Raw genomic sequence first — 20,524 nt, 5'->3', positions numbered from 1 at the left:
TTGCCGTGAGCTGTGGTGTAGGTTGCAGACGCGGCTCGGATCCCACGTTGCTGTGGCTCTGGCGTAGGCCGGTGGCTACAGCTCTGATTCGACCCCTGGCCTGGGAACTTCCATATGCCGCGGGTGCGGCCCAAGAAATAGCAACAACAACAACAACAACAAAAAGACAAAAAAAAAAAAAAACTAACCCCAACATATATAGTACAGAAATTATTTCAAGTATCTTCTCTGACTACAACAGCATGAAAGTAGAAATCAATCACAGGAAATGAAAGAAAAAACTGACTATATGGAGACTAAACAACATGCTAATAAAAAACCAACGGGTCAATGAGGAAATCAAAAGAAAAATTAAAAAATACCTCAAGACAAATAATAATGAAAACACAACCATCCAAACTCTATAGGATGCTGCAAAAGCAGTTCTTAGAGGGAAGTTCATAGTGATACAGGGCTTCCTCAGAAAAGAAGAAAAATCTCAAATCAACAACTTAACCTACCACCTAAAAGAATTAGAAAAAAAACAAACAAAAAAAACCCCTAAAGTCAGCAGAAGGAAAGAAATCATAAAGATCTGAGAGGAAATCAATAGAAATTCAAGAAACAATAGAAAAAAAATCAGTAAAACCAAGAGCTGATTCTTTGAAAAGGTAAACAAAACTGACAAACCTCTGGCCAGACTCACCAAGAAGAGAGAGAACTCAAACAAAATAAGAAATGAAAAAGGAGAAATTTCAATGGGTACTGCAGAAATGCACACACACACACACAAAAAAAACCTAGAATACTATGAACAAATATATAACAAATTTGACAACCTAGAGGAGATGGACAACTTTCTAGAGACATACAGCCCGCCTAAGCTGAATCAAGAATAGATAAATTGAACAGACCAATCACTAGAAATGAAATTATGTATGTAATAAAAACACTCCATACATACAAAAGACCAGGACCAGATGGCTTCACAGGCAATTTCTACCAAACATACAAAAAAGAACTTACACCCATCCTTCTTAAATTTTTCCAAAAGGCTGACAAAGAAGGAATTATCCCAAAGACTATGAAGCCACCATCACCCTAAGACCAAAACCAAAGATACTACCAAAAAAAGAAAATTACAGACTAATATCTTTGATGAATATATACGCAAAAATTCTTAACAAAATTTTAGCCAGCTGAATCCAACAACATATAAAAAAGATCATACACCAAGACCAAGTGGGACTTCATCCCAGGTTCACAAGGATGGTTCAACATGTGCAAATCAATCAACATCATACAACACATTAACAAAAGAAAAGTTAAAAAATCACATGATGATCTCAATAGATGCAGAAAAAGCATTTGACAAATTCCAACATCAATTCATGATAAAACCTCTAACCAAAGTGGGTACAGAGGGAACATACCTTAAAATAATCTAAGCCATTTATGAGAAACCCACAGCAAATATAATACTCAATGGAGAAAAGCTAAAAGCCTTCCCACTAAAATCTGAGACAAAACAAGGATGCCCATTCTTACCACTTTTATTCAATATAGTATTGCAGTCCTAGCCACCGCAATTAGACAAACAAAAGAAAAGGTATACAAATTGGTAGAGATGACATAAAATTGTCACTGTATGCAGATGACACAATACTATATATAGAAAACCCTAAGGAATCCACATAAAAACTACTCGAACTGATCAAAGAATAAAAGGAATATAAAAATATAATATCTTTTAAAATCTCACCCCAAAAAATTAAATACCTAGGAATAAACCTGACCAAGGAGTTGAAAGACTTATATGCTGAGAACTATAAAACAATCAAGGAAATTAAAGAGGATTCAAAGAAATAGAAAGATATTCCATGCTCTTAGATTGGAAGAATCTGTCCATCAATAGATAAATGTATTAAGATGTGGTACATATACACAATGGAATACTACTTAGCCATAAGAAAACAAAATAATGCTATTTAGAGCAACATGATGCAACTAGAGATTCTCATACTATGTAAGTCAGAAAGAAAAAGACAAATACTATAACACTTATATCTGGAATCTAATATATGGCACAAATGAACCTATCTACAGAAAAGAAACAAAAGCATGGACATGGAGAACAGATTTGCAGTTGCCAAGGGGGAGGGAGTGGGATGGGTTCAGAGTTTGGGGTTAGTAGATGCAAACTATTGCAACTGGAGTGGATAAGCAATGAGATCCTGCTGTATCAGGCATGGAACTATATCTAATCACTTGTGATGGAACATGGAGGATAATGCAAGAAAAGAATATACACATATATGCATAAGCGAGGTCACTTTGCTGTACAGCAGAAATTGACGGAACACTGTAAATCACCTATAACAGAAAAAATTTTTTAAAGGTAAAAAATATAAATGGCTAACAGATATTAAAATACACTAAAAAGACTAGACTTTTGGATTCCTGCTGAGGTACAGTGGGTTAAGGATCCTGAGTTGCAGCAGTTGCAGCTGCCACTCAGATTCAATCCTGGCCTGAAAACTATACACTGCAGGCGCAGGCAAAAAAGGAAAAAAAAAAAAAAAAAAAAAACTAGATTTTTAATTAACTAGACTTTCTTAGAAAGTGCTGTGTATGAGAGAAAAAGGACATGAACTTTAAACTCTTTAATTTTTAATTTTTATGTTTTAATATATAACTCAAGTACAGGCAAAAGTATTTTCTTCTAAATAAACAACAAAAAAAAAATGTGTAATGTATATGACACCCACCACACAAGGATCTTTAAACAGTTACAAAAATCAATCACAAAGTAAGGTTTTAGTATAGCCCATCCTAGTTTTAACTTACTATAACCCAGTAACTCCAGAGATAAATGTTACTAGAGAAGAAAGCCAGGGATAATACCAAATTTCAGCTGACAATTAAATCTCCAAGTAACTGCTCAGAAATTATAATATTGAAACCTTTGTATCATGTTCCCCATCAAAATGAACTTTTAAATACTTCCACCACCAAAGGGTAGGGCAAAATAATCTAAGATCCCCTCATTCTCTTTTAAAAAATTCATTCCCAGAGCTTCTGCTGTGGCTCAGCGGGTTAAGAGCCCGACTAATATCCAGGAGGGTGCAGGTTCAATCCCTGGCCTCACTCAGTGGATTAAAGACCTGGCACTGCTGTGAGCTGTGGTGTAGGTCACACATGCAGCTTTTGGATCCCACATTGCTGTGGCTGTGGCGTAGGCCTGCAGCTAAAACTCTGATTTGACCTCTATCCTGGGAACGTTCATATGCCACAGGTGCAGCCCTAAAAAGACAAAAAAGTTAAATTAAAAAAAAATTTTTTTTAGTAAAAAATTCATTCTTGCAGTTCCTGCTGTGGCACAGTGTGTTAAGAATCTGACTGCAGCAGCTCAGGTTACTGAGGAGGTGAGGGTTCTATCCCCAGTCCAACACAGTGGATTAAAGGATCTGGTGTTGCCACAGCTACTGCATAGGTCACTGTGCTCAGATTCAGTCCCTGGCCCGGGAACTTCCATATGCCATGCATGTGGCCATAGAAAATTTTTTCAAATTCACTCTTTCCCAATTAGAAACTAAATATATACTCATGAAATAAAAGGCAAGAGAATTTCAAAAGCAACCCCTGAACTTCAAAAACATTTAATATGATCCCAAAGGGAGGAGAAGCAAGCACATATACCATAGCAATTAATTTTGTTGGCCTTTCCTATTCAATGAAAATCAATACTGAAAAAGATACTATTTTACATCCCACCTGAGGGAATGATTCTTATTTCCCACAAAACAGACCTCTGTGTAAATAATAATAATTATTATTATTTCCAGGAAAGATGCATGGTTACGATGCTTCCCTTTCGAAAACGTTAAAAATGTCTTGAAATATTCATCTTAAAAAAAAATTAGGGAGTTCCCGTCGTGGCGCAGTGGTTAACGAATCCGACTAGGAACCATGAGGTTGCGGGTTCGGTCCCTGCCCTTGCTCAGTGGGTTAACAATCCGGCGTTGCCGTGAGCTGTGGTGCAGGTTGCAGACGCGGCTCGGATCCCGCGTTGCTGTGGCTCTGGTGTAGGCCGGTGGCTACAGCTCCGATTCGACCCCTAGCCTGGGAACCTCCATATGCCGCGGGAGCGGCCCAAGAAATAGCAACAACAACAACAAAAAGACAAAAAGACAAAAAAAAAAAAAAAAAAATTAAGGAGTTCCTGTCATGGCTCAGTGATTAACGAATCCAACTAGTAACCATGAGGTTTCAGGTTCAATCCCTGGCCTCACTCAGTGGGTTAAGGATCCAGCAATGCTGCAGAGTAGGGCAAAAATGCAGGTTAGATCCCGCGTTGCCATGGCTGTGGCATAGGCTGGAGGCTACAGCTCTCATTTGACCCTAGCCTGGGAAGCTCCATATGCCATGGGTTCTGCCCTAAAAAAGACCAAAAAAAAAAATTAAGAAACATGTTCACTTAGGCATTTCTATGAAGTCAGTGGTACTGATCACTTATATATTTTTAGTTTATACACATTCTTAAAACTTTATAGACATGGTTTCTATTTCATTTTATCTTTGAATCTAACTTGGCTTAACTGTTACCCAGCTCACAAACATGCACTTCATACTCTTGCTCTATTATGCTAAATATGGACCCCAATGGTAAAAAAGATTTTCCATGAACATGTTTTAACTTGTTTTTAACACTAAACCGTAAACACATAATGGGGAACTGAATTTCCCAAGCATATAACAAGTATAACTCAAGAAAAGTTTTATAGTAAGCATCTTACTATCCAAACCCCGCTCTCTTTATACCAGTAAAAGAGAAAGTTTAAGTGGCTATAATCTCCCTTTTTTTCACTCAATACAAAACAGCAACAACATGTAGGCTTCTAGGTTGGCTCTTTCTGAAATATCCCCATTATTCCTAACTCTGTCATAGTGCTTCACAGTTTACAGAACACTCCTAAAGCTACCAGTTAACTGAAAAAAAAGAGAAATTCCATTTTTAAAATTAAACCTAATAGCTCTAAGTTTGGGGAGGGAAATGGCTTATCCACTCTAAAATTTGATAAACATCCAAAATACATTCTGTGTGAGTTTGAGGGAGGAAAAAAAAACCCCAAAGCACTATTATAAGAATTTAAATGTTAATATAACTAGTATAGAGTATATTACATATTAGAGGACATCTCCTACATTTATTTACAACCTTATCAATCCTTCCATTGTGTTGTGGCAACTATACTTGACAAAATCAAATCATTAAAATAATTTAGACTGGAGTTCCCATTGTGGCTCAGTGGTTAACGAATCCGACTAGGAACCATGAGGTTGCGGGTTCCATCCTTGGCCTTGCTCAGTGGGTTAAGGATCTGGTGTTGCCGTGAGCTGTGGTGTAGGTTGCAGACGTGGCTTGGATCCTGCTTTGCTGTGGCTCTGGTGTAGGCCGGTGCCTACATCTCCGATTAGACTCCTAGCCTGGGAACCTCCATATGCCGCAGGAGCGGCCCTAGAAAAGGCAAAAAGACAAAAAATAACAATAAAGAAAATAATGTAGATTGCTTTAGGGCTTTTGTTTTCAATCTGTTCATCAAATGGTCAAATTCTTATTGATCAAATACAAAAAAGATGGACATGTGCTAAATATGTGAACACCACTGAAATAAGAGTGGCCTACTTCTTTTTTTTTTTTTTGTCTTTTTGCCTTTTCTAGGGCCACTTTCCGCAGCATATGGAGGTTCCCAGGCTAGGAGTCTAATCGGAGATGTAGACACCGGCCCACACCAGAGCCACAGCAAAGCAGGATCCGAGCCGCATCTGCAACCTACACCACAGCTCACAGCTATGCTGGATCCTTAACCCACTGAGCAAGGCCAGGGATCGAACCCGCAACCTCATGGTTCCTAGTTGGATTCGTTAACCACTGCACCACAACGGGAACTCCATGAGTGGCCTACTTCTAAGGACAATTTAAGTGCTGAAACTATAAAAATCCCACTGATTTTACACTTTATTTTAGAGATCACTCTTCTTCTTAAGCTGTCCATAAAAATACAAAACTAAAATATGCAGGCTGGTGAATAAAATTAAGAGCATCTAAAAAGAATTACTAAGAGTTCCCTGGTGGCTCAGCAGTTTAAGGATCCAGCACTGTCACTGCAGTGGCACAGGTTCGAGCCCTGGCCTTCCATATGCCACAGGAGCAGTCAAAAAATAAAAAGAAATAAATAAAAAGAACTACTAGCAAATCATACGTTTGGCTTTGTCTAAACCACACCTAAACATACCTCTGCACAGGGAACTATATCTTAAGGTAGCAAAAAATGCTCACAACCATGTTGGTTTAAGTTAATTGCTACAAAGATAATCCTCAAATCATCGATTCTCAAAGGAGTTCCCAGAACTAAGAATCACACAATATGAGACACTATGATTAGAAACACTACTACGATTTAGTAGACGGAGCTAGATACCCCTCAAGGTACAAGATAGTCCCACAGACTAAAGAACTGTCTTCAGTGTCTTTCAAATATTCAAGTGGTCATTCACATAGGTAAAGGCCTATTTACAATTAATCCAAGTTCAGTTTTGTATTAAATATAAATCACAGTTTGTTTTACAATTTAATAAGCACACAATTTTCCAGGAATGCACATATCATATAAACTGAGACATTATACTTTGAATTCTCATGGCTTTTTGAGTGTCTATATTTTGTCTTCATTTTTGAAAGTTATTTTTACTGTTTTTTTTTTTCAGTGCTTTAAAGATGTCACTCAGTTGTCTTCTTGCTTGCATGGCTTCTCTGCTGTAACCTTTATCTTTGTTCTTCTGTATAGAATGTTTCTCTTTTCTTTGGCTACTTTCAAGAGTTTCTCTTTGTCCTTTCTTTAAATCAGTTTGAATTCCATGTCTAGGTGTCTTTTGTCTAGGTTTTTTGAGGGGCAGCTATTTATCCTGCTTGGTGTTCTCTGAGCTTCTTGGATCTGGGTTTGATGTCTCATACCTAATTTTAGAGAAATTCTCTATCATTTCCTCAAATATTTCAACATTCCTTCACTGTTTTCTTCTAGGATTCCAACTATGCATCTTTGATATTACCCCCAAGCTCTTAGATGTTCTGTTCTTCCTTTAAGCTTTTTTGTATGTGTTTAATTCCTGACATCTACAAGTTATTTCCTCGCTTCTATAAAATTTATTGATGAACCCAAAGTCATTCTGCATCTCTTTACTGTACTGTGTAGAGAAATTTCTAGCATTTCCTTTTTTTTTTTTTTTTTTTTTTTTTTTTTTGCTTTTTAGGGCTGCACCCATGGCATATGGAAGTTTCCAGGCTAGGGGTTGAATCAGAGCTACAGCTGCTGGCCTAAGCCATAGCAACACGGGATCTGAGCCGAGTCTGTGACCTACACCACAGCTCACAGCAACGCCAGATCCCTGACCCACTGAGCGGGGCCAGGGATCAAACCCACATCATCACAGATACTAGTAAGGACACTGCACCACGATGGGAACTCCCTCAGTTCTTTCTTATGGTTTCTCTCCGTTGAAATTACCCAACCGATCCCTTATACGTTGTCCGCCTTTTATTTATACCTTTAACATATTAGTTATTTCAAATTCCCTAACCAGGTAATAGCATCTTGTATAAATTAAAGCGTAGTTCTAATGATAGCTTTCTCTTGGGAATGATTTTTTACCTTTTGTATATGCCTTGTAATTTTTTGTTGAAAGCTGAACATATTGTCTTATAGGACAGTAAAGACAAAGGCACATCTTTTCCTTGCTAGGTCTTTAGTGCATGGCATTAATCTACTTAGGAATTGGGCTGGGTTTTTGATTTCCTATTGCTATCATTATCCTCGGGGTACCACAGGCTTCAAATATCTACAAAATAGCTTGTGCCTATGGTAGGGGATGGTTTACTGAAGCAATGTCTATTTGATTCCTTACCCTGTGCCTCTCTGTATAATCTCATGCTTCACCCAGTAGTTTCCTGCAGTTGCTATTCAGAGCCTTTTTTTTTTTTTTTTTTTTGGCCTTTTAGGGCCACACTTGTGGCATATGGAGGTTCCTAGGCTAGGAGTCAGATAGGAACTATAGCTGTTGGCCTATGCCACAGCCACAGCCACAGCCACTCCAGATGTGAGCTGCAACTGCAACCAACACCACAGTTCACAGAAATGCCAGAACCTTAACCCACTGAGCAAGGCCAGGAATCAAACCTGTGTCTTCATGGATGCTAGTCAGATTGTTTCTACTGAGCTATGATGGGAATTCCTATTCAAAGCTTCTTAACTTGATGGCAGGGAGTTGGGGATATAATCTCTGCTATTCTGATTAAGGTTCAGTCTTAGGCATACACTGCATCTATGGAGCTCAGGGGTGTGGTCTTCCTGTTTCCCCAGGCTGTAGTTTTGGGCTTTGTGTGCCCTCCTTCACGAGAAGATTATTTCCCTCTTCTCTAGTCTTTCCCCAACTCATCAAAAGCTCATCAGCAGGGCCTGCCAGCAGAGATGCCCTGCACTCCACAGATGAAGGTTTTTGTTCCACAGATGAGACAGAGAGGAAGAATCAGAGAAGAGCTTTTTGCCCCTCCTGAAAACTCTGTGGCTCTTCCCCTCCTCTAGGTCAGCACCACAAGAGACACTCCCCAGAACTCAATCCAGTCTTTTCAGGGGGAACAACCAGTGAGGCTTACAGATAAAGAGACTGGAAGAAGGTCCACTCAGCTTCATTACCTTGTCAACTCATCTAGCTGAATGTTTCTCACCAGTGTTCAGCTATGTCTACTGAAGGTCAATGGGAGTTCCTATTACTCTTTCCCCTTACATTCTGGATAGGTGTGTGCTCTGTAGCCACAGCTCTTTGATAGGTTTTTAAAAAAAAAAAAAAAAAAAAGTCATGAGTTTGAAGTTAGTCCATCTTTTTGTTGTAACAATCCTTTTTGTACCAGGCCAAAGCCACAAGGTGGATAAAATTATTTATAAACTAACTTCAGGATAGTAAAGGAGCTGTTACAGATTATTTGAAATAAAAAGGAGGTATTTACTGGGTTTGATAAGTAGTTGAAAAGCAATGACTTAAAGTATCTCTTTCAAATCAACTCCCCTTTAACTAGTGCTAAGCATTATATAGTCAATGTTTAGGCCTAAAACTATCAATAGCAACCAATATTTTTGCTAGATTATCGACACAGCCTTCTATTTTATCAATTCTAAGTACTTCAATCAGAGAAAAAGGGGGAAGGTATGTGAGCGTGAAAGTTAAAATTCACCTGTGTAAATAGAACTGGTTAAGAAACATAACCAAGTTAGTTAAAACTGGTCTTTTGATTTCAACTGTAATTTATTATCTACTGAGAACCCAACTCCACTATCAACCTTCATACAAATTCAATAATAAAGCCAGTATTGTTTCGGTTCATCTGAGCAAGCAGCTTCTATTTATTTGTGGATAAAATTAATTTTTACAAATAACTCACGCTTCTCATAATTCCATAACTTTTCCCCTCATAATATTCATATATTTAGACTATTCACTGCTGTCACTTTAGAAAAAGGAATATCCACTACCTCCCAATGGAATACAAATGGTAGTATTTTCCATGAACTGGACTGTAGCTTTACATTCCTATCTCTTAATAATCCTCTGACTCCTCTTTTCCTCCCTTAATATGTTCTACTTCCTGTTTTCAAGCAAGGAATATAATATTTCTAAGTAAGGATGGACTTATATTCCATTGTGATATTAACAGCAAAAGCCAAGTTTGAGATATAGCTGCTTAAACAGTGTTTCACATGATATTTAAAATGTTAACAAGGTCTTATATGCTAAATTAAGTCAAACAATAAAGCACTTTCCAAAGAATAGTGAAATCACTTATATATGGAATCTAAAATATGGCACAAGTGAAACTATCTACAGAACAGAAACAGACTCACAAAGAGAAAAGACTTGTGGCTGCCAAAGGGGGGAAGAAGCAGGATGGACTGGGAGTTTGGGGTTAGTGGATGCAAATTATAACTTCTTTTTGTTTTTGTCTTTTTAGGGCCGAACCCACGGCACATGGAAGTTCCCAGGCTAGGGGATGAATCGGAGCTGCAGCTGCCAGCCTACCACACAGCCACAGCAGATTCAAGCCACCTCTGAGACCTCCACCACAGCTCACAGGATCCTTAATCCACTGAGCGAGGCCAGGGATCGAACCTGCATCCTCATGGATACTAATAGGGTTTACCACCGAGCCACGACAGGAACTCCAAAAAATATCACATTTAAAATGGATAAGCAATGAGATCCTACTGTACAGCCAGGGAACTATATCCAATCTCCTCAAATAGACCATGACTGAAGATAATATAAGAAAAGGAATGTGTGTGTCTGTGTGTGTACGCGACTGGCTCACTTCACTGTACAGCAGAAATTTGCACAACACTGTAAATCAACTATACTTTAATAAAGAAAAATACTGTTGGAGTTCCCGTTGTGGCGCATTGGAAACGAATCCAACTAGTAACCATGAGGTTGCAGGTTCCATCCCTGGCCTCGCTCAATGGGTTAAGGATCCGGTGTTGCCATAAGCTGCGGGGTAGGTCACAGTCACAGGTCTGATCCTGGGTTACTGTGGCTGTGGCATAGGCCAGCAGCTGTAGCTCTGATTCAACCCCTAGCCTGGAACCTCCATATGCCACAGGTGCGGCCCTAAAGAAAAATACTGTCAAAGACTAATGAAATCAAATCTTTTTGGGGTACCCAACTAGTTTTCCAATTTTCCTTTTTTTTTTTTTTTTTTTTTTTAAGGGCAAGCCCTGTTTCACAGTCTCATAAGCCTCAGTACTAGTAACATACTATAAAACCTGACAGTTTTAATTTCCTCAAAGTCTGCAGAGGAAACTACTTTCAAGCCTAGAAAGCCATCAGATCCATAAAGCAAGAAGGAAAACACCGTAAGAAAATCTTGGGGACAGGTCCTGAAGAAATATTCTGAAATTTAACACACCACCCCTCATCCCCAAGACACTACCCTCCAAGATGCTCAAAAGAACCCTGAGGTATGAAGTCCTTCACAGTGAGACAAAAGCATCAGGCAGAGGCCCCGAGGGGAATCAGGGTCGGGTCAAAGGAAAAAGCAGAGGGGAATTGAGAAATCATCACTTCAGGAAACTCTGGCCACATCTGGGGGAGATATTTAATCCCCTCGGCCCGCAAGCAAATGATAATCTCAAGGCAAAAGCGGTTAACACCCTACAACATGGAGACAATTTAAGGGAAGGCACTCTTCCTAAGATTAGTAAGTGAAATTCGCCTTTAACAGCCACTTCACAGAGCGACTAAGTCTTACTTCACCCGCTCCAAAGGCCGCATTCAGAGCAAAATCACAGCAGCGGAGCAAAGGCCACTGTGAAAAAGCTACCTTCTAAGAGGGAAAAGCCTCAGTGGAAAAAGTTCATTTTGGAAAAGGGAGGGACTGGAGAAGAAACGACGCGGATGCTCATTTCCCAGGAAAACGAAACAAAGTAAGCAAAGTCAAAGCCAGCGCAGGACGTGGGAGGAAGGAGGGTCGCTGACCCAAAGAAACAAGAGTTGCCGGCATCCAGCAGGAAGAGGGCTCCAACTAGGAGGCTGGACGGGAATCCCGAGGGCGGAGCCCAAGGGGAATAAGGGCTGTGTGGGGTTAAGGATGTGCACAGGGGAGTGGGAACCAGGGTGGGTAGAAAACCAAAAAGCAAGGCAAAAAGAGGGGTGGGGCTCAACAAGGCAGGGCCCTGGGGGAATGTCAGAGCCGGTAGGGGCGGGGGAGGGGGTCCGACGAGAGGAACCAGACGAGCAGCCTTGGGGGGAAGGTAATCTGCTCTCCTTAACTGCTGGAGGCTGCGGCAGCCCAGACACCACCCTCTTCTTCCTGCCCTTCGTCCCCCAAGTCCCCGCGGCGTGGTGAGGGGTTAAAGCATAGCTCCCGATTCTGGTGCCCAGAGTGATTTACCTTCGCAGGAGGCTGGAGAGGCTCCAGCCCAAGCTCCTCCCGCCGTCGGCTCAGCGTCCAAAGTGGGATGAGGTGCCCTCCGACCTTCTCCCTCTCACCACTTCCCCTTTCCCCCGCCGGGGCCCTGTAGCTCCGCTACCGCGGGTTTCTGGTGCCGCGGCGGCGCCGCTTCCCCGCCCCCTCCGCCTCCTCCCTCTGCCTCTCAGAGGTTCGCTCTGGAGGCCGCCATCTTCGCTCAGGCTTTGAGCAACCGCTCTCCAGTACGCCTGCGTCGCCCCCGCCCAGGCTGTCACGAGACTTGGTCAGCTGCTTTCAATTCTTCCGCTTTCTGCTCCGCCCTCCTGCATGTATTTCCCCGTCCTCCCGGTCCTATTTGTCCGCTTTCCCTGAAATTCCGCGTTCAGACAGCTTGTCCGCCCGCCCGCCTCACGCAACGAAGTTAGACTCAGGCAGTGACGAAATTGGCTGTGGGATCCGGGGTCCACGCAGCGCTTGAAGGGAACCCGCCCCCAGACGCGTGCTGAGGAGGCCACGCCCCTCAGCGTGAGGCTCTGAGTCCCGCCCAGTGGTCGTTTTCAGGCTGGGGTTTTGCGCTCTTAATCAGCGCAAAGTCTTGTTATAAAGCATTTACCCAGTCGGGTCTTTGACCTTCCTGGGACAGTCTATACATGGTTTGGCTGGATTGCGAGCCACTTACTATTGAGACTCCCAGAAGATAACTGAAAAGAGTTTAAATTTCGGGTTGGTGTGGGAGGTTACAGAGAGGGGAATAGTGACTTTTGCTAGTGGGAGTGCCAGAAAAATAATACTGATAGCTCCCATTTATTGTTCGCTGAGCACGTGTCAAGGGGTTATTTAGTTAATCCTCAACTCTGTCAAGTAGGAATTAGCCTTGTTTTGCAGGTAAACTGAGGCCCCCTCCACAGTAGTGGGCCTAAGCCATCTGACCACAGCCGGTACAATCTTCCTTAAGGTGGAGGCTTAGGATGGGAACAAAGTTAGAGAAAAGAGGCAATAGAATATGTTACCTGTGGGTAAGGGTTTATTTAAGGAAGTCTTCACTCCCAGATCTCTAAAGATCACAATTCAAAAATAAGTGATTCTGTTGCAAACTTCAAAAGCCAAGTGGTGTGGGTGGCTTGTAAGGATTGATTATTTTATGAGGGCTAAAGGCCTCTAATAAGAGATTTAATATTCTGCACAGCAATCTTGAAGTTTTCTTTGGAGTTCCTTTCAGTCGTTTTTTAGAGATGGCACTTGCTGGATGAAAAATGTAGACAGTGCCTCTTATAGATTTTGCTTTCTGACTCAACTGTTGACCCTTCTGCCTACCTTGGGGTAGAAAAGGACTGAATTTATCCTTCCATTAGGCTTTCCTGTACTGCAGCAGTGAGATAAGCTAGTAGTACCACAAATAGTTGGGTGTGGGAAGACTGTTACTGAACCAAAGTTGGATCCACTTACGCTGTGCAGTAGAGCCAAAATACTGACACCAGGTTGTGGTTTAAAAAAAAAAAAAAAAAAAGTGCAGCATTTATTGCACGCATGGAACAAGCAGTGCAGGCAACTTATGCTCAAAAGACCCAAGATCCCCTATGGCTTTCAGGGAAAGGTTTTTAAAGACAGGGTGAGGGAGAGGTTTGCTGCTCAGGGACATTCTTCTGATTGATTGGTGGTGAGGTAACCAGGAATGGACATCATCAACCTTCTGGTTCCAATTGATTTGGGTCTGTTTGCCTGTGGGCAGTCTATAATTAACTTCTTCCACCTGGTGGGGGTTTCAGTATCCACAAAACAGCTCAAAGGATATGGCTCAGAAGATCATCCATAGCCCTTGAGGAGGAACTAAAGGTCCTTGACTTTGTTTAATGGATACACTATCATTATTTAGTCTTGATGATTTGTTTTCCTTTGTGTCTGTGTTTTCTCACTTCTCTGGTTAAATTTATTGTTTGGGACTCTGAAAGGCCTAAACGACCAAAGATTTCCTTACAAACAAGAGACAGGTGGAGGAGATGAGAAGACAGGGGTCTGTCCCAGCATGTCCTCATAAGTTCCTGCTCATGTTACAACAGGACCCAAAATAAAGTAGAAAAGGAAGAAGAAAGAAAATGAAATCGGAGGACTGAGTTAGGGGCCTTCTTGGCTTATCCCATGTAAACAGATTACTTCCAATAATCCCAGAAGTAAATTTGGGGTGAATTATTTTTATTTTATAGTGGAAATGAACTCAGAGAGTCTAAGGACAAGTTTGGTCACTTGTCCAATCTGACCTAACTTCTAAAGACAGGGCTGAGATTTAGTTGCAGGACTTGTAATATCAGGGCCAGTGAACTATTAAATCTCCACATTACCTCACTGGTCAGTATTCGGGACACAATGACCTACTGTATAGCACAGGAAATCTACGCAGTAGTTTGGAATAACCAATATGGGAAAAAAGAATGGATATATGTATAGGTATAACTGATTCACTTTGCTGCACACCTGAAACTAATGCATTGTAAGTCAACTATACTCGAGTAAAATTTAAGATATATAATTTGGGACAATTAAAATCCATACTTGGAGTTAGGAAGACTAACTCAAAGAAACCACTTTCTCTGTATTCTGCCAACTTGCCCTCTCTTTCATGAGTAGTTTTTTTGTTTGTTTTTTCTTTGCCTTTTCCTCTTCTATGACATCCCTTTTAAATATTTGCCAATACATGGAAGTTGCCGCATGGCACAGCATTTAAGGATCCGGTGTTGCTGCAGCTATGGCGCAAGGCGCAACTGCTGTGTGGGTTCCATCTCTGGCACAGGGGAATTTCTACACACCATGGGTGTGGCCAAAAAAAAAAAAAAATGTCCAGTATAGCCTATCCTCCTATCTCTCCCCTCCTCTGCTTATCTCTCTGCTTAACCACTCCCGCCACAGCCTCTGATCTTTCCATTGTTGTTGCTCATAGGACGTGGTTTCAAGCCTTTTCACAAGCCCCCTAGTTCCTCTTAATTGATTTGCACAGGTTAGTATCCTTAAAACATTAGAACTGAAGAGTCAGGAAGGATAGGAGGACTTGGCTCTTTATTCTGTTAAGTGAAGTCACCCCACCCCTTTTTAAAAAGAGTGAGAAATACAAGGCATGTCCCTCAAATTTCTTCTTCTCATCTCCTTATTCAGAATCCAAGTTTGCATTAGCTTTTCTGGTGCTTTCATAATACACACATATCAAATTTATAAATTATGTGATATGTACTTACAACATTTCACAGCTTTTTAACTATCAATAGCTTTCACCAGTGGCATAAGTTAGTATACAAGGCAGAAGAGATTTAAGATTTAGACATGAGACAAACACCTGCTTATTGAGCTCCATATTGCTGTTAAATTGGCCTGTTATATGAAAGCCCAGATCCTAAATGAAACCCTAAGAACTCTATCTACATTATTCAGCAAGATCTGAATAGTTTCCAATATAATAGCCACTACCCCCCTGCTACTGAACACTGGATTTAATATGAAAAAAAGAAAACTATTGCATTAAAATTTTTATATTGGGAGTTCCCGTCGTGGCGCAGTGGTTAACGAATCCGACTAGGAACCATGAGGTTGCGGGTTCGGTCCCTGCCCTTGCTCAGTGGGTTAACGATCCAGCGTTGTCGTGAGCTGTGGTGTAGGTTGCAGACGCGGCTCGGATCCTGCGTTGCTGTGGCTCTGGCGTAGGCCAGTGGCTACAGCTCCAATTAGACCCCTAGCCTGGGAACCTCCATATGCCCAGGGAGCGGCCCAAAGAAATAGCAAAAAGACAAAAAAAAAAAAAAAAATTTTATATTGATTACCTGTTGAAATAATATTTTAAACATGTGTTCAGTTAAATAAAAGGCATTATTAAAATTAACTTCATTTGTTTGTTTTGTTTTGTTTTTGCTTTTTAGGGCCATACCTACAGCATACGGAGTTTCCCGGACTAGGGGTCCAGTCAGAGCTACAGCTGCCAGCCTACATCACAGCCACAGCAACACAGGATCTGAGCCGAACCTGCAGCCTACACCATAGCCCACAGCAATGCTGGATCCTTAACCCACTGAGTGAGGCCAGGGATTGGACCCACAACCTCATGATTCCTAGTCGGATCCGTTTCCGCTGTGCCACGACAGGAACTCATGTTTCTTTTTTTTTTTTTTTAATGTAGCTAATAGAATATGCAAAATTTTATGCGTGACTCCTATTAAATTTCTCTTGGGCAGTGCTGCTTAGACGGTCTTGTGCAAACACATACTGTTAGAAAATACTTTCCAGTTGAGCTGGCAAGCTTGAAGCTCCCACAGAATCATTTTCTATTGGATTTCATTTAAATTCTTATATGGTTGTTATTTGTCTCCTGTAGTTTTTCTCAAGATTTATCTCACCACATATATTATGTTTTTTTGTCTTCCTCTATACCTTACTAATACATTGTATAGCCTTGCAATTATTGACAACATTTGGCAAATTGTGACATGAGGATTACTTGACACAGAAACATATGTATCTGCATGTGTATAGTTTCCACAATTATTAAAAAGTAAATCATACATAGCCTGGCTTCCCTTTTTAAAAAAATTTTTATTATAGTTGATTTACAATGTTCTGTTAATTTCTGGTGTACAGCAAAGTGACTCATATACATACATACATACATATATGTTCTTTTTCTCATAATCTATCATGTTATATCACAAGTGATGGGATATAGTTCCTTCTGGCTTCCTTTTGATAGGGATAGAGTAGGATAGTTACACAGGTAGTTGTAGAAGTCACATTAGGGAATCATAGAGAGGAAAACCTAGGGAACTTTGGGAGACCACACTCAAGAAAGGCATCAGAATGTCATGGAACAAAGCAGACTTGCTTAACTACAAAGCCATAAATAAAAGCACAAGATATACCTCAGGTCATTAAGTGAAAGACAAAATGAGATCTGCATTCAAGTTCAGCAAGATAATGATCCTTAGGACCAAGAACAGGAATATAAGGGAAAGATGACATGCGATGACTGAACACATTTTAGCCTATGTTACCAACCTTCCGCTAATTTGAATAAGCGCCATGACGGTCCAGTTTGACTTCATAGGGTCAAATACTCTCTTAATGAATACAAAGTAGGAGCTAATGATGAAAGTCTGATGTATACTCACAGAATGAGGAATAAGGCAGTCTTTACTCATTCTCCACTTTCCTTGGATTATAGAGGTATAGCCCACCTAATCCTTGGGGCAGAGCCTTCTTGCCTGCCCACTTGTATCCCTCACAAGCATCCTATCTTAATAAATCTATGTCTTGCCTACCACTTTGTCTCGCACTGAATTCCTTCTGTCACAGAAAGAACCTGAGCCTCAGTAAGTCCAGACACCACGTGAGTGATTCTTATTAAAAAAACAAACAAGCAAAACAAAACCATGGGTTCAAGTCCCAATTTGGGTTTAGGCTGGGTTGGAGAGGGGTGTTTCAGTTTCACCTTGTCCTCTGAATCCTACCCCATGATTGTGAATGAAAATGTCTTTTTTTTAGGGCTGCACCTGCAGCACATGGAAGTTCCCAGGCCAGGGGGCAATCCAGAGCTGGAGCGTCCTGCCTACACCACAGCCACAGCAATGCAGGATCCGAGCCACATCTGTGACCTACACTACAGCTCACGGCACTGCCAGATCCTTAACCTACCGAGCAAGGCTGGGGATCAAACCCGCATCCTCATGGATACTAGCTGGGTTCATAACCCACTGAGCCCCAATGGGAATTCCCCAAAATGTCATTTTTTAAAGTGTAATTATGTTCATATATAAAGGATTTTGAATTTATGATATTTTTTATTAACATAAACATGCTTTTGTAGGTGAGCAGAATTGCCACCCTAAAATATGTCTTTGGGGCATATTAATTGTTGAAAGCTGGTTATTTTCGGAAAAACAGAAGACATCAGAAGTGCTCTTAAAACCAAATAGGACTTGCACTTTTGTAAGAAACATTACATTTGTAAAGGCATCTCCCTCTCTGACCCTGGAATAAGAGGACGACCAAGAGTTTCTCTAGAAACTCTTATTTATTGGTAGGCAATGAATTAAACCTATAAGAGCATCACCCTTGTTCATTGCTCTTTTCCTCGACTTCTTGTAACTGATTCTCCCCATTCTCAACTTCCTTTTGTCCTTAGCTGAGAATGATACTTTGGCCATTTTGGCAGTTGCTTAGTTCTCCTAGGTCTCTCCTATACACACATGTTTGATTTTCTTCTGCTTAATTTGTCTCATGTCAATTTAATTTTTAGACCAGCCAGAAGAATCTATAAGGGTAGAGGAATGTTTCTTCCTCCCCAGTACCTCCAATTAATTACAGGAAATTATTTAGTTCTAGCTATATTAGCAGTGTTGGATGAAGAGGGAAAATGAAATACCTATTCTATGGCTTAACATTTGAAGCTATTATTGAAATATTAACTGATTAAGGAAAAGGCCCTTCTGTGTCCTTCTCTCTTATTGAAATTCACCTCAACTGCTCTTTTGGCAATAAATTGTTACCAAATTTAACTTGGGTCTGCTCCCCAGCAGTGCAGCAAAGCCAATCTACTGACTCTGGGTTGTGGTGAAGGTGCAGGCTTTATTGCAGAGTGCCAAGCAAAGGGAATAAGCAACTAAGGCTCGAAAGACACACACTTCCTAATGGCTTTCAAAGAAATGTTTTTAAAGGCAAAATTTTGTGGGAGGACTGTATGGTGCATGACTTTCTTCTGGTTGGTTGGTGGTGAGGTAACAGGGTGATGTTTCAGGGATCTTAATCATTCAAATTCTGGTTCCAGCCAGTCTGGGGTCTACAGACTTTTGTCAGCTTGCAGTCACCATCCTCCACTTGTGTGTGGCAGCAGTCTTAGTTTCTACAGAACAACTCAAAGATATGCATCAGATTGTTATGGATATTTCTTAAGGGGGAACTAGGACTCTGTTTTATTGTTAATCTATTGTTTAAGGTATTATTACTTTTCTTATTTGACTGTTTTTCTTTGTTTTTGCCTTCCTTCACTTCTGTAATTAGTAACTGCTTGAGTCTGCTCTTTGGGAAGATCTTGGAGACCAAAGCCTTTTTCTACAAACAAGAAAGAGAGGACATGGCTTTTGTATCCAGGAGGGCCTCTCAGAGTCATGCTCATTTTCAACATGAGGATTTTTCCAATTCAAATATTCTTACTAGTTAATCCAAACACTTGCAGCATTACCAGATTTGAGAAAAATCTAGAGCCTTACTGTTTTTTCTATAGAAACTTTTGAAGTGAATGAGATTTCCAATCCACTGTGAAATTACTACATTCAGACATTTTTACTCATCAGCACTTGAAGGGGATATAAGTTGGTAAAAAGAACTGAGGTAAGCCCCTTAACCCTTGTAAAAGATTAATAAACAGGAATTCCCATCATAGCTCAACTGAAACAAATCTGACTAGTAACCATGAGGACGCAGGTTTGATCCCTGATCTCAATCAGTGGGTTAAGGATCCGACATTGCTGTGGCTATGGCATAGGCCAGCAGCTGTAGCTCTGATTCAACCCCTAGCCTGGGAACCTCTACATGCCGCAGGTGTGGCCCTAAAAAGACAAAAAAAAAAAAAAAAAGAAAGAAAATTTCAAAAGATTAATAAACAGAAACCTCAGCTAAATAGAGTTGGGAGACCAGAGGAGGAGCTCTTCTACCCTCATTTTCCCTGGCAAGGACTCAGCCAGTAAAAAGCCATGGATGTATAATTTACTATAGTATACAAATCCTTTTTTCCCTCTATAAAAACATTCTCCTTCCCTTGCTATGTGAGGGCTTGCACATGGCTCACCACGGTTGCAGACCAGAATTGCAATTCTCTCCTGAGCCCAAATAAGCCCATCTTTGCTGGAGAAATAACTGGCAGTCTATTTGTTTCAGGTCAATACCTCTTTGAGCCTTGGTTCCCTTATCTGTAAACCAAGGATATTGATACTTACCTTGGGAGACAGTAGTGAGTGTTAATGTAACTTATGTGGAGCCATTCAATAACTTGGTTTCCTCACTATATGTAGTTAATCTCAGAGTCTCCAATGGATGTGTCTTATCCTTGTGCTTGAGTTTCCTTGGAATCACCATGACAAAATAGAGGGACATTGAAACTACCTATAATTCAAAAAAAGAGTGCAGTTTGTATTCATTCTTGACAACCATATCTGAATGCTCATGAAAAATCATAAAATATTTCACCCCAAAAAAAGTGTCTCTGTGTCTTTGTTTCTTACAAGAGAACACAGAAAGTCAGTTTGCTAAAGTCATACATGAATGTTAACAATGTAAAAAGACCTAAATGCATACAATTTTTGTCTGTACAACATAATAGTTTAGAAATAAGGAGCCAAGATTTGACCATGAAGTTCTTTGAATGCCAATGGCTCAATCCCACCTAAGTCAAGGTGAACATACATTTTCTAAAGTTAAATTGGTGCAACAGAAAGTTTTACTTCCCATTAATTTTGTCAAAGTTCATCAGAACTAGAAGGAAATGATGCTTATCTATTGATATTG

The 20,524-nt window shown here is 40.5% G+C and overlaps 1 protein-coding gene across 2 annotated transcripts in view; it reads right to left on the bottom strand.

The window, feature by feature from the left end:
• The window catches only part of DNAJC13 (DnaJ heat shock protein family (Hsp40) member C13), a 134,065-nt gene extending 121,607 nt beyond the window's left edge, over positions 1-12,458 (bottom strand). The window contains exon 1 of one of the 2 annotated variants that reach the window (XM_021069457.1): positions 11,975-12,458. The gene's annotated coding sequence lies outside the window, so the exon portion shown is untranslated. The remainder of the gene's footprint in view (positions 1-11,974) is intronic. The other variant, XM_003132418.5, reaches the window with a different exon arrangement.

The sequence above is a fragment of the Sus scrofa genome, chromosome 13 (genome assembly GCF_000003025.6).
Source record: "Sus scrofa isolate TJ Tabasco breed Duroc chromosome 13, Sscrofa11.1, whole genome shotgun sequence".
Taxonomy (NCBI): domain Eukaryota; kingdom Metazoa; phylum Chordata; class Mammalia; order Artiodactyla; family Suidae; genus Sus; species Sus scrofa.
This window is presented reverse-complemented; position numbering and strand designations above follow the sequence as displayed.